Genomic DNA, 14709 nt, shown 5'->3' with positions numbered 1-14709 from the left:
AACGGGCTCTGAAAGAACCGAAACTTCAAATATTTCCACTTTATGAAGGAACTCTTAGACTAGACTCGTGTAAGGTAAATGATCTCATGAGATTGCTGGATGTACGAAAAATTAAACAAGAAAAAATGGATTTCAATTTCAACAAAGCAGCGAACAAAAATAACAACAAAACAACACTTTAATTAAAAAAAAATATTCCGAGTATTTCGGCCCCACGTCCGGTAGCCTTTCTCAACGGACAAAAACGAAGAAGAAAGTTGTCGAAAAAAAAATAACATTAAAAAAACGACAACTGAACACGCGAAGAAATAAAAGAAATATAAAAACGTAAGGGAAATAAAAATAATTTTATAAAGGCATTCTGACATATTCTCCCAATTTAGAATTTCCCCTGAAAAGTTCAACCCTCAGAAACTTTCCTCCCCATTGAAAATCCCCCCAGCAGAGAGTTCACCACCCTTCCCCGCCAAACAATTTATGCAAACTTCCCAATAAAAATACTACACGTAAACAATGGGCAGCCTTTGTAATGCTCGTATAAACTTCAGAGAGGGCTCATTTGATTAAAAATTGAAAGTTCTAGTTCACTTTTTGAGAGTCAAAAGCCATCAGAAGGCAACAATCCCCCCCCATGCCCGTTTTCCCCAAACCCAACCGGTAAAAATTTTGAGATAGCCATTTTGTTAAAAATAGTTTGAACATCAGATAATAAAACTCAAAGGTCAATAAAACCCCTCAGGGCCCAGTGCAGGTGGTAAGTCATGCCCTGGGGTCAAATATGGTTCTTTTAGAAGGGATGCTCGTATCAGCATCGTAGAGGGCTTGTCTGATTGGAAATTGAAAGTTATCGTTCACTTTTAAGAGTCAAAAGAGATCAGAGGGCCCCTAACCCCCCTCCCTTCACACTCTTTTTCACCAAACCCATCTGATAAGAATTTTGAGATAGCCATTTGTTAAAAATAGTTCAAACATGCGATAATAAACATTCCACGGTCAACAAAACCCCCAGGGCTCGGGGCAGGCGTAATAAGTCCTTGGGGTATACATGGTTCTTATAGAAGGAATGCTCATATAAACATTAGAGAGGGTTCATTTGAACCTAGGGGCAACTAGCCCCCCACGCCGTTTTTTGCCCGACCTATCCGATAAAGATTTTGAGATAGCAATTGTGTTAAAAATAGCTCAAAAATAAGATAAGAAGTGAAAATAAGGCAAAATAAGGTAAGTGTTTTAAGTTATGCCCCGAGGGCATATAAGGTTTTTTCGTTTTTACATATAAGGTTTTTAGGGAAGGTCATATAAGTTTTAGAGGTGACTCATTTGGTTACAAATTGAAATTTCTAGTTACCTTTTAATATTTAAAAGGAACAAAAGGGTATCTACCCCCACACACACACACACACATCCTCTTTTCCGCAAATGCATCCAATCAAAATACTGAGATTGCCAGCTTGTTTAAAAAAGTCCAACGATCAGACAACAAAAACTTTGGGATCAACATCTTCCCCTGTGAGCCCGGGGAAGGGTTGTAACTTATGCCCTGATGGCAAATAAAGTTTTTACGGAAGGGATGATAGTAGAAACTTCGTAGGGGGCAAATTCGATTGTCATTTGAGGCAAAAATCCTTTTCTGTCCCCGGTGCATAATTCACAACACTTCCCCGGGGCTATGGGAGGCTGTATTGACCCCTGTGTTTTTGTTATTTTATCTTAAAACTATTTTGAGCAAAATGGCTATCTCAAAATTTCGATCAGATGCATTTGGGGGAAAGGGACTTTGGAGGGGTTGCTAGTTGCCCTCCAGTCACTTTTGACTCTTAAAAAGGGCACTAGAAATTCCATTGTTTGATAGGAATTTCTTGTCGTTTCTAGTTTGAATTTTAACAGGTATTTGTACCTATTTATCTTAAGATTAATATGGCCTCTACTTTTCTTTGAAAAACCTCTTTTTCGGATTTTTTTTCAATTAATGATATAAACACAAACAGCTCTAAAAATTACTTTTCCATAGAGAATATGCGGCACTGCCCCGCACACATATTTAACTTCTAGCACCCCCTTTAGGGCCAGATCCTTTGATCCCCTCCTCAGTTCTTTGATTGACGTAAATACTTTCATCGTCTCCGTTAAGAATTCATTCATCATGGACAGATGCAAAACATTTAAAATCCTGTGCTTCAGCAACTGAGAATCATATTCCTAATTCGGAAGTAGGCTATCACAGATGCTTTTTCTTTTAGTGTAGCGACATGTGCCTTGCCGTCAAAATTTTCAAAAGAAGAAGGTCTTTATACAGGCGGGAAGTATATTTTTAATAGACTTCTTACAATATGGTTCGAGACCTGTCCCAAAAAGAAACTCTTGTATCTTCGCTACTATGCTACTAATAATGATATGTTCTTCATTATTTTCTTGAAAAAATGGTACCATTCTTAAGAAAACTTTGTATATTTCAATATCCCCTGGCCTTTCTTTTTTAGCTCACTATTCTCTAGTATCTCTGAAATTTCGTGTTTATTGAATCCGATTCGAATGCCGCTTGCTCAAGAGCGCAGGATGTGTAGTAAATGAGATCCACCACAACCATGCATAATTTCTGAGACTGCACAAATTCGGCAAATAACATTCTTTGCCCAATTATCGAATCGGCTTGTGCAGACATCCTTTGTTCTTTCTTCGCAGTTTTTTTGTCCGAACTTTATCCCATTCGAAACCTTCCCTGTGGGTAGTTCTGACATCGATTCTTCGTGCGCAAAAAAGTAGCATTCTCGAGTGTCAAAGCAGGGAGTCTGAGACCACAGTGCTATTTTTACGTGTCCATTGCTTCTCCAACACTTCACTGTTTCTTATTCTCAGTTTCAACCGATTTTTTCGTTTATGCAACCCTTCGTTGTCTAGCCTTATTATCAATTTCTTCCCTTTCTTTGTCAATAACCTAGACTCTGTAATATCTTCTTGACAGCCGCACAACGGGAACAAACCTCCTCAACCTATCTAGAAAAAAAAGAACCGGGATAAGCTAAGCAGTAGACAAGATTAGAAAACAATTCCTAAGTTTGCAACTCCTACATTGACCCTCGCTCCTTCTTCCGTCAATGCCGTATGTTCTACAGGATCTGCTTGGCGGTCAAAGAGCGGTCACAATCCTGGGAATCGTCTAGAAAGAGTATAACTGGGAGAAGCTAACAGCCGTAGCCAATTCCTTCTTTTGCAACTCACCTCCCCCTCCACTCCGCAAGCTTTGTTTACAGTGCTCTGGCATATCTATTCGCATATTCCATTGAGACATTAGCATTTTTGTTTTGCGGTTAAATTTCGGTAGGTTCGTTCTCTACTGGCTCTTTCATGCAGCATTTGCGCTTCAGTTTTGTCGAAAATGACACTTACAAAAGAATTACAGCCGAAAATCAGACTTGTAAACTCCGTACAGTTCCATCGAATCAATTAAGCTAAAGTAGGTTAATTCTTCACCAGTTCCACTTCATCTTCCTTCCAGCTACAATAGGAAAACAACTATAGTAAAAAAAAAACAAAAAAACAGACAAACTTTCTGTTAACAACTGTTAAATTAATTCCTGTCTGCAAAAGGTCAGAGTCGGTTTTTGGAGAATAGATAGCTCTAGGTAAATGAACAGTTTACTTTTACTTAATTTATACCTCTGGTGGGAATCAGGCGTTTCCACCTTGTCCGGTATCAAGGATCTTCGAGACCTGTTTGAACCACGTAGTTTGATCTACTGCTAGCTGCTTTGCAAAAGGAGGTCATTGAATGGTCCATCTGTGACCAAACTTTCTTAACCGCCCAATAGGTTCAAAGTCTAATTTAAACCAGTTCCATCAGCTTTTCTTTTGTACTCCTTGGTGTCTCTTCGATGAGTTAAGGGGCTCAGCTAGAAGGATTCGACGAGGCAAGTACTCTGTTGTCCTATGTAGGACATGGCCCAACCATTTCGTTCCTATTAGATAACACATCTCGTTCCAATTACGTAAACCGAACAGTTTACCTAATAGGAAGACCTATTAAACACTTATTTAGCCAAACTTTTCATTTTTCCATTTTTCATAATATAAATTAACAATATATTTAAGAGAAAAATATATTTTGCAATGATCTAAGAGTGTCAAGATTAGATGTAATATTAACATTTGTTTCCTCAGGATAGTGAATAAAGCATTTCTTTATCGATCTGTTCCAGGTCAGATCACTCATTTCGTTTTATTCACCTAGTAATTATACCAAATTGTCGAAAATTTTTATGATTATAATGCCATGGTAGAAAATGAGATACAGGAAATATAGCCGCCTCCTAATTGGCTAGAGCGAAATTTTACATTCGAAACTAGAAACATGGCACTTTGAAACAAAAGTTTGGCCCACTCAACGGAGGTGATTGATAATCCTTGTGTGATTTAGGTTCAGACAAGATGTCATATCTGTTAAAAATGAAGTTAGGCGTGTGGTTGAGCGGATGTCTTAAGAACGCCACGGGCCCGGCTTGGTTCTCAAATCTTATAGATTAAATCTTTCCAGGTTTATGAATCAAACCAAGTGCAACACTCTTACTTTTCTCCTAAAGATTTGGAAGTAAGAGCGGCACAAGGACAAGGGAGGTAGTACCACCGGTCAAACCCTGGCTCTGAAATCATTGGTGTCCAAACCCTTGTCTTATTCTGGTTTGATCAAGGCGCTGCACACCTACTTTCTTAAAAAAAAGCTGGTGGTAGGAGGTTTGAGAGGGGAAAGGATAACGGAGTGGTCATAAGTCAACTATATACTAAGATGCTTGTTATTTTGCTTCAAACCAGATGTAACTTGCCTACCTTTCTGCTTAAAGGTTGACAGGGATGGGAGATGATGAATTTTTTTCACAAAATACGGACTATCTCCCCTCTTCACAGAATCAGGACTAAGCTTGTTTTTGTGCAGAGTCAATAACAAAGTGTTTTTAAGATACGTACCGCTGCAAAAAAAGCTGTAAGGACTTTGAATATGGTTTATATTTTAAAAGAATTCTGTACAAAATATGATACCTTTTCAAGAACAATTGATCAGTCTGAAAAAATTGATCTATCATAGTTCAAAAGATGATAGCCCTACTTCATAGACCGACTTCCAAATACCATTCCTAAGAAAGGAGTAAATGGTAAGCTGCAGTTCATTTGGTTGTGAGGGAGCTTCCAAAGTCCAGGATTCATTTGTGATGTTAGGGTTTCTTTTCAGTCCTTATCACAGATTATGACATAACAAACAACCAAACTATGAAAAGTAGACCACTTTTGGACTTGTAGTATAATACAATTTTATCTCATCTTAAAATTTTTCGATTTAATATTTTAGAGAAATGTTTGTGCGGTAGAACGAGGGAAATGTCTTACATATTCCGGAGAAAATATCCTGGCAGAAAAACATCAAATAATCTTCTTTGAAATTGATTGCAAACTTGAATTAAGCTCACATACTTTAGGCTTTTGGACAAGCTATCATTGTTGGCCCCAGAAAAAAACGACAGGTAGTTTCTGAAAGGTAATTTTATATCAATCACTTCGGCTTGAGGCTCTCACGTTTTCCATATAAGACACAGAGGTTAGACTTTCACAATAAAATAAAATCGGCTGTATTGGAAAAGAAAACAGAACACCAAGTACCCTTTTGATCCTCGCAACTCAATTAATGTAACGCTTTATCCTATGTTAATATCATTGGATTGTCTCCAAGTCATTTAAGTCAGTAGTTTCTAAATATATCATATTATGTGCCTTAGCTTAAATGTTTTGTTCAATTGCATCTTTCAAACTTTATTTTTGTACTTTATCATGTTCTAGCTTATGTGGATAACGGTTAAAATATAACACAAATCCACTAACTAGACGCGTGAACATCTTTTTAAAGTGAAATTGAACGCAAGATTTTTTAAAGTAGATTAACGTTGTATAGCCTATCTTAAAGAGAAAATTATAGAACAGAGATCGTCTCAACAAAATCTGGTTTCTAGAGGAGAGGAGGTTTAGATAATTAACAGCAACATTTAAAGAAAAGTATGTGCCCTTTTGTGAATTAACATTGTGGAGAAAGCACTCGCCTTTTGTACTCATTGAGTTATTGAAGTAAACCTTGAGAAATAGCATAGGCTAGATCTACTGCTAGATTTATGGACAAAAAATCGTTGTGAGGCCCTATCTTTGTTAAATCCTGATTTATAATGAAACTTATATATCCTAAGATACCCAGTAATAGGACTGCTAATCATCACTTCCACAGTCAAATCATGGTAAAATCTCTATCACTAGGCTATATCTTGAAAATAGATTGTTTTACCATCAGATTTGTCAAAATCTCCTTAATAGGCCTAAGTATATGATGAACCCAAATACTTAACCATACACAACACTCACAATTTTGAATAGCCTGTGCTAATAGACAACAATAGAGCCTAATCTTGTACACACATTTTAAATGGAACCTAGGCTAATCTTGGACACAGGGGACCCTAAAGTTATAATAGGAGAGTAATACTTTTATTCAGGGATTGTTTAAATTGCTAGGAAGCAAACTTACCTCTTTAAAATAAGAACTAGCCTACATCCTGAATCAAAATTTAACATTCATTTGCAGCTAGAAATAAATTTTATGTAAAATTCCAGTTAATTGATTTCTTGATATCTCGGAAAGGGTTTAGGTTAAGAAAATGAAACCTAACCCTTTCCAAGATAACCCTTTCTAAATCTAACCTAAACCCTTTCTGAGACAGCAAGAAGTCAATTAACTAGAATTTTATCTAAAATTTATGCCATTCCAATTCAGGGTATATATTTGTGCATTAGGGGGGGGGGGGGTAAAGGGTAAAATTCTAGTTTAGCTACTTTTTGCTATCTTTGTATGAGATTAGGCTAGGAAAATGAAACTTTCTGGGATGGGTCTACAGGCTAAAGTATGTGCTGGGAAGGTATTTTGAAGTACCTACCTCCACTCCCTCTCCCTCTAGAGGGTACTGATATTTGACAACCTTTAAAAATATGTATGTTGTAAAAGTGAAACCTCACAAAACAGGTCTTCTGCTTGAATGAAGTACAATAAAATTGTTTTCAGCTTCACAACTTTGCTCAATCCCAATTTATAAGGCTTTAAAGGTATGCAAATACATTTCCAAAATTTTGAATAAAAAACATTGATATGGCTCTGAATTCTACTCAAATAACAGGAATTGCATTTCAAAAACTAAAGGCAGAGAAAAAGCAACTGGTAACTAAAAATGAAGATAAAATGTTGTTTTGTTAAAATTTCAATAGGTATAGACCTGTCATTTAGGCAAATTTCAGGGCTCTCTAGAGAGAGAAGGAGTAGAGATGGGTACTTTAAAATACCTTCCTGGGATATACTTTAGCCTATAGACCCATCCCTGAATATATATTATATACATTATATATGTTACTGTTTGTCTGTGTGGATTTCCACATTTCCCTTGGTACTTGCTCCTATTCACAATCCTTATGAGAAAACAGCAAGAATTCTCCAGTTGGCTACACACACTCCTCTTGACCTCCTCAAAATTAAAGATATTTATGTTTTATCTCTATCTTCTTTGGCATATCAATACTTCCAGAGAGATCTCCTGTGTTGTTTTTTGTGACTGCTTAAACTAGTAGGGGAAGTAAATTTGTATATGGTTTGTAACTAGGAGGATATGATGATTCTGGCTAGTCCCTCGGTTTGTTCAGACTTTGGCCTGGCTGTGACTGTGGGGTGTGCTTAGAACTTGGTTGCTGCTAAGATCTGTCAGTCATGAACACTTGGCTTCTTTAAGAGACAGATGAAAAGTTTTTTATTAAAGGCTTCTTATTAAATGTTTCTTATGGTTTATTTATTATTTTTTTTCTTTTTTGGGTTGTTGTTTTGTTGGTGTTGTATCCTCAATGACACAAGAATTTTAATTTGTATTTTATTGTTGGGTGATGTAAGGGTTGCTGTTTTGTGGGGACTGCTGGTGAGCTGATTTCTTTTCCTTATATATTTATATTTAGATGTTGGTTAGTATGTTTATGACAAGTTTTATGATTCTTTATTTATTGTATGCCATTTCCCAAATAATGGGCCATTGAGCCCTTTGGGATATTGTTTTTGTTATTGTTATTTTATGAAAATAAATAGAACTTGAACTAACATAACCCCTTTCTGAGATAGCAAGAAGTCACTAAGCTAGAATTTTACCTATATAATTTTAGCACTGAGAAAATGTATATTTGTAAAGAACATAAAAAAAGCATCAAGTGGTTTGTTCACTTTATTGGTAAGTCAGTTATATGGACTGTCATAATTTTTTGAAAATTTTTCATTTTTAAGAGCTCAAAAAGTGCTTAAATCTCAATTTAAGGTAGAAGCAACTATTATATTTGTAAAGAGCCTAAAATAAGGCATCAAATGGTATGTTCACTTCATTGGTAAGTCAGTTGCATGAACTGCCATAAATTTACCTTACAGACTAAAGTATGCCCTGGGAAAGTACCTACCTCCACTCCTTCTCCCTCTAGAGGGGAGTGACTTGTGATGCCCTTTAAACTTTTTGTGTTATGAAAGTGAAACCTTGCTAAAACAGGTCTTCTGCTTAAATATAGTACAAGAAAATGTTTTTAATTTCACAACTTTGCTCAATACCAACTTGTGAGGCTTCAAAGATCTACAAATAAATTTTCTAAATTTAGAAAAAAAACTAATATGGTTTAAAATACTACTTAAATAACAAGAACTAAAACCAGAAAAAAAGAAACTGAAAATTAAGATAACTGACTTTGAAATCAGAAGAGGGTTAACATGGAAGCTTGGTAATATCTTCCCAGAGTATGTTTTTTGGCCCTGGATTCATTACTGAATGTTTTAGTATCCTATCCTAACCCATTTCCAAGATAGCAAAAAGTAGCTAAACTAGAATTTTGCAAGGTAAAGTTCATTCCCAACACAAATGGATATTAAATTTAGATTCAGGATGTAATTCTGACTATAGAGGTTAGTTTGAACTTTACCCCCACCTCCATAATGTGCAAATATAAACCCTGAATTGGTATATATAGGGGTGGGAGTAAAGCTCATTTCTGATGCAAACAAATGTCAAATTTGGTATAGGATGCAATTCTGACTATGGAGGTAAGTTTGTTTCTTAGCTATCTGAATAATCCATTAATATAAACATTACCCTAACAGCATATCCAAATCACAGACAGAATTTATACTGATAAATTTAATCTAGGATAAGAGTTGTGAAACAAAAAAATTGTATATAAATGTGCTAGGCTTCAGGGATAATTATTGTCTAAATTTAAATTTTGAAAAATCAGAATTTCTTCAAGATTCCAGTCAGCTAATTCCTATTAGTCTAGTGTTAACTATCAGGCACTACCAACTATCTTAAACTTATATGCATAATGTCCAAGAACAGAAGCCTGTTGTCTATGAATAGGAAGTATACTTTTTAATCAGGATATCTATCCAAGAATAGGCACTAGCCTAGAACTGGGGGGGGGGGGGGTCCTACTCTACTCTGTTTATGTTTTTCTATTTCTTGATGCTGATGAAACCAAGAAACAGAAAAGCACATAAAAAGGTATTATTTGGACTATATGTTTACACATTGGGGGGGCAAGGGTTAATAAAGTATAATAGAACTGCAGTCAAAATGTGTTAAATATAATATTACCTACCACCAGTGAGGATTGTGAAAATCTAAAGCTTTACTCTTTACTGTTTTTATAATCATTTTGCAAACTATGAAGTAAGAATTTCTGACTTAACATGTTTCCTTCTTAAAAGCCCCAGTTCTAGGTTTATACCCTTGATTTTGTTGATATTGCTTCTTTGCCATTATATCCATTTGGGCTATATGTATAGAGATTAAGAGAGAGGAGTGTTGTTTAAGTAAACTGAAGTACTTATACAAATGAGTAAATTTATACATTTTCACATAATTTAGGAAGGGTGAAATAAATACATGACTTGGTGTCTTTATTTATGCTCTTTTTAAGTACAATGATCCCTTCTGGGGTATATTCCATTTCGAGCCCTAAAAGGGGTTCAGAACAGCCTGTTGTAACCAAAATAAAAAAAAAAATGTTTCATAATAAACTGTCTAGTTAGAAAAATTGCCATTTGAAAACAAATTTCTATTTTTTTTAAAGGCATGAAATCTTTTAAAAATGATATCACAGCAAAACAAAAAGTACACCATTGGAATCATCATTGTTGAAAACCTTAAATAGCACTAATGGACAAGGTATACCTTACATTTTGGGGCCCCATTAAGGTCTCTATATGGAATTGGTCTCAGAAGCAGTTATCAAATTTGTTATAAAAAAAAGTTGTAAAAAAAGGTATCAAGTGGTTTTTTCATCTTAGCTAAGTTATGTGAAGATGTATATATTTACCAAGGAATAATATAAGTAAGTATTTTAGAACTGTTTAAAGCTGTTTTCAGAATTTTACAGTGAGTTTCTGAGAAGGAGCCATTTTAAACTAGGACTGAAATTACATTTTCAAAAACCCCGAAGGAAAAAATACAAAAATTACTTTGAACAAATCCTAATATACTTAGTCATATCATTCTTAAAAGCACTTTACTTTACCCCCCCCCTCCTTAATTGTCAAATATATTGCCCAAATAATACATTGTCCTTGAATTTTCCTGTTTCATGCTATTGGTGCTGCTTATTTGCTGCTAGATCTGTTTGAAGAAAAAGTTGCAAATTTTAGTGTAAAGAGCAAGGAGTTGAGGAGGGGACATATACATATACAGAATAATTTCTGTCCATTTTAAGTTTTGATATTGCTCCTTACTGTCAGTAAAAAAAAAACTTTTTTTTATTTAATTAGCAGAAAGGGAAGATGACTTAGGAGGAAGGCCTGTCCCCATTCTGAATAAAAATAAGGTGAGGAATTTTGATTAACAGAGCCACACAAAAACAAAACACCTAGTGGTCATTGGATTAAAAATTTTTTTATTTTGTGTTTTAATCTCTGAAAAACATTTAAATGCTTTAGTTCAAAAATTTGCAAATGAAACCAACTTTACAAGTGAACTTGCCTAAGACATTAGAATAACTTTTAAGCCAAAGCAAAAATAATTCCTGTCATGAGGTAAACCATCATTCAGAAAACACCTCAGTCACTACACCCATAATGACCTTGCTTAACATTATTCTGGAGTCCTTTGATAAACATGACCAGATTTCTGATGTGCTAAAGTTGGACTGGACATAAGGACTGGACATCAATGTGGATACTTATAATGTTTTAAGTGACTTTGGGAGGATTAAAATGTAACAAACATTAACAGTACTTATGTTATTTTGTATCTGCTTCAAGGATTAGCAAGATCAGAGCTCTTCAATTTGGTTAATTGAACTCATTATTTTTTATTTTTTTAGTAGCATAATAATAAGCTCAAAAAGGGGACACAGAAATATACTTAGTTGCTTATAAGTTTCTGAAGTTCAGGTAACTTTTAGTTGGTGCAAAAGGTGAATAGATGAATCCTAAAACAAATGAATATTCACGTCAAGGTTAGAACAAGCAGAAACTACCAAAATAAGAGGAGGACCCTCTACCTCCCTAAAAAATCTATAGGTCAGAGCATCAATTATACTTTAGTGAAAAAACTGGATTTTGAGCAGTGTGTATTTTACTTGCTGTAACATTAATAACAACATGACAACAAAATAATGTCACAGGCCTGATCAAGGTTTAAATAACAGCTACCAGAAATAAGGTAGATCTTATGTACCCCCCGTCTCAAATTCTCTGTATCAGACTTCATTTTTACATTACTGAAAGCACTATGCATTTCGAATTCTGTATTTTTTATTTTTATATATTTGTAAGTTTAGTTTTTATCAGTTTATAAGTATTTTTATAAATCAAGAAAAGTTTTGGCATCTTTTTTTGGTGGGGGGAAGGTTAGATGGGGCTCGCCCCCTAACTAAAATAGTTTTGCTCTGTAAGGGTCTTCTTGGGTCAGAAGTTTCAAACCTTTTTGAAAACAAAACCAATCCTTTGTTGGGCTCCATTTTTTTTGGGGGGGGGGGACTAATATTTTTCCTCTTTTTTCATTCTATGTTTGATTCTCCTTAGCATAAGGACTTTAGACTGCAAGTTTCATGTCAATATTAAAAATATTGGCCTTTTCAGGTCCCAGTTTCGGGGATTCTTTGCTGTTCCTTTCCAAAAAATGTTTTTGTGTATTAGGCTATTCTTTATGCCCAAGACCTTAGGGCTGATAGTTTCAAACTGGTCAGGGACAACAAGATTTTTCAGTCCATTTTCCCCTAACATCCCTAACACAAAGGGATCTTTTAAGGGCCTCAAAACGCCACCTCCCTTCCCAGCATGATTTGTATTCCAGTTCCATAAAGAAACAATTCATGGATGTTTTAAGCCAATTTAGCACCCAAGAACAAAGAAGCCCTCTTTTACACTATAAAACATATCCATAAACGGTTAGGAAACTGCATATTTTCTCGCTCTTGCCCTAGGGCTGTGTGAACAAAATCTTAATTTTTATCCCATATCGCAGGGGTTTACTGACAGAGTTTGGTAGCAAAAAAAAGGCACTTTTAACCCTCAAAAACAATGCTAGAATTTATAATTTGCAATCAAATACATGGAAAAGATATAAGTAGCAGTAATTTGTTCTGAGGACTTGCCATACAAAAATCTAGCTAATAATTCACAGGTGGGTGAGAGTTGATTAAGATCAGTGTACAGGTTCCACTTGGCAATGTTCTTAGAAAGACGATTGTATGTATATGGGCCATTGATTTGCTCAAATGACTACTCCAAAACACTATAAAAAATGATCCTTGGGTGAGTTTTTGTTCAGTTGTATTTTTTCGTTTTCAATTAGGCATGCGTACAGAATTTTATTTTTGTAACCCAAAAAATGTGAAAAATTCGTAGAATTGTGAGAAAAATTTAGAAATCCTAACGCTATTGTGATGATCCAGGCTTAAAAGCTCCAGTCCCTACAGAGGGAAAGATAAGATTGCATTGTTACTGGGTTGAACTGCCCATGCACCAAGTTTTGCTTGGGGGAAATTTTGCGTTTTGAGTTTTGTTTGCTCCAGTCACTATTTATTACATTTAACAATAAAAAAAATGGTTATCTATGTGTATTGTCTATTGTTTGTATTGTCAAACAGTTCGTGGTAACGAACTGTAGTAAGGAGCGACCCGGCTCAATAGTAACAAAAACTAAGAAAAATGGAATTTTGATACCAATAGCTACATAAAAAGAATCGCATTTTAATGCCATTTTAATAAGTTTCATCAAGTTTAGTCTTACCAATCAAAAGTTACGAGCCTGAGAAAATTTGCCTTATTTTAGAAAATAGGGGGAAACACCCCTTAAAAGTCATATAATCTTAACGAAAATCACACCATCAGATTCAGCGCATCAGAGAATCCTATTGTCGAAGTTTCAAGCTCCTATCTACAAAAATGTGGAATTTTGTATTTTTATGCCAGAAGGCAGATCATGGATGCGTGTTTATTTGTTTTTTTTTTGTTTTTTTTTGTTGTTTTTTTCCAGGGGTAATCGTATCGACCCAGTGGTCCTAGAATCTTGCGATAGTGCTCATTCCAACGGAAATTAAAAGTTCTAGTGCCCTTTTTAAGTGACTAAAAAATTGGAGGGCACCTAGGCCTCCTCCCACGCTAATTATTTTCCCAAAGTCAACGGATCAAAATTCTGAGATAACCATTTTATTCAGCGTTGTCGAAAAACCTTATGACTATGTCTTCGAAGACGGCTTACTCCCCCACAGTCCCCGTGGGAGGGGCTACAAGTTACAAATTTTGACCAGTGCTTACATATAGTAATGCTTATTGGGAAGTGTACAGACGTTTTCAGGGGGATTTTTGGTTGGGGGAGGGGTTTACAAGAGGAGGATATGTTAGGGGAACTTTCCATCGAGGAATTTGTCATGGGGGAAGAAAATTTCCATGAAGGAGCGCAGGATTTTCCAGCATTATTTAAATAAAAACAATGAAAAAATAAATATGAAAAAAAATTCAAATGGAAGTAAGGAGCAGCATTAAAACTTAAAACGAACAGAAATTATTACACTTATGAGGGGCTCACCTCCTCCTAATACTTCGTTCTTTACGCTCAAGTATTTTTAGTAATTTCAACTATTTATTCTACGGCTTTTGTGATTCAGAGGTCATTCTTAATGAATTGGGACACAATTTAAGCTTTAGTGTAAAGAAAGAGGTACTGACGAGGGGGTGACCCCCCTCATAATTGTAATAAAAACATGAGAATACAAAAGTTCGTTACGCAAGCTAATTTATAAGTTACGTATATCTTTCACTAATAAAAACTTTCGTAAAAAATTAAAAGTTCTAGTTGCCTTTTTAAGTAACCAAAAAATTTCAGGGCAACTAGGCTTCCTCCACCGTTCCTTTTTTTCTCAAAATCATTCGATCAAAACTATGAGAAAGCCATTTAGCCGAAAAAAAATAATAAACTTGCAAATTCCGTGTTAATTATGCCTCTGCGGAGAGTCAAAATCAAAACATGCATTGATTCAAAAACGTTCAGAAATTAAATTAAAAAAACAAGTTGTTTTTAGCTGAAAGTAAGGAGCGACATTTTAAACTTAGAACGAACAGAAATTACTTCGTATATGAAAGGGGCTGCTTCCTCATCAACGCCCCGCTCTTTACGC

At 35.3% G+C, this 14709-nt stretch overlaps 2 protein-coding genes across 4 annotated transcripts in view; one reads left to right on the top strand and one right to left on the bottom strand.

Annotated features, from left to right (window-relative positions):
• LOC136028331 (glyceraldehyde-3-phosphate dehydrogenase-like) overlaps positions 1-14709 on the bottom strand; it is a 360255-nt gene that overhangs the window by 35677 nt on the left and 309869 nt on the right. The gene's annotated exons all lie outside the window — the stretch shown is intronic.
• The window catches only part of LOC136028357 (mitochondrial 2-oxoglutarate/malate carrier protein-like), a 58221-nt gene continuing 49239 nt past the window's right edge, over positions 5728-14709 (top strand). The window contains exon 1 of one of the 3 annotated variants that reach the window (XM_065706148.1): positions 5728-6036. The gene's annotated coding sequence lies outside the window, so the exon portion shown is untranslated. Of the gene's footprint in view, positions 6037-6086; positions 6106-6147; positions 6167-14709 lie in introns of those variants that run through there. The other 2 variants (XM_065706164.1, XM_065706155.1) reach the window with 2 other exon arrangements.

The sequence above is a fragment of the Artemia franciscana genome, chromosome 1, assembly GCF_032884065.1.
Source record: "Artemia franciscana chromosome 1, ASM3288406v1, whole genome shotgun sequence".
Classification (NCBI taxonomy): domain Eukaryota; kingdom Metazoa; phylum Arthropoda; class Branchiopoda; order Anostraca; family Artemiidae; genus Artemia; species Artemia franciscana.
This window is presented reverse-complemented; position numbering and strand designations above follow the sequence as displayed.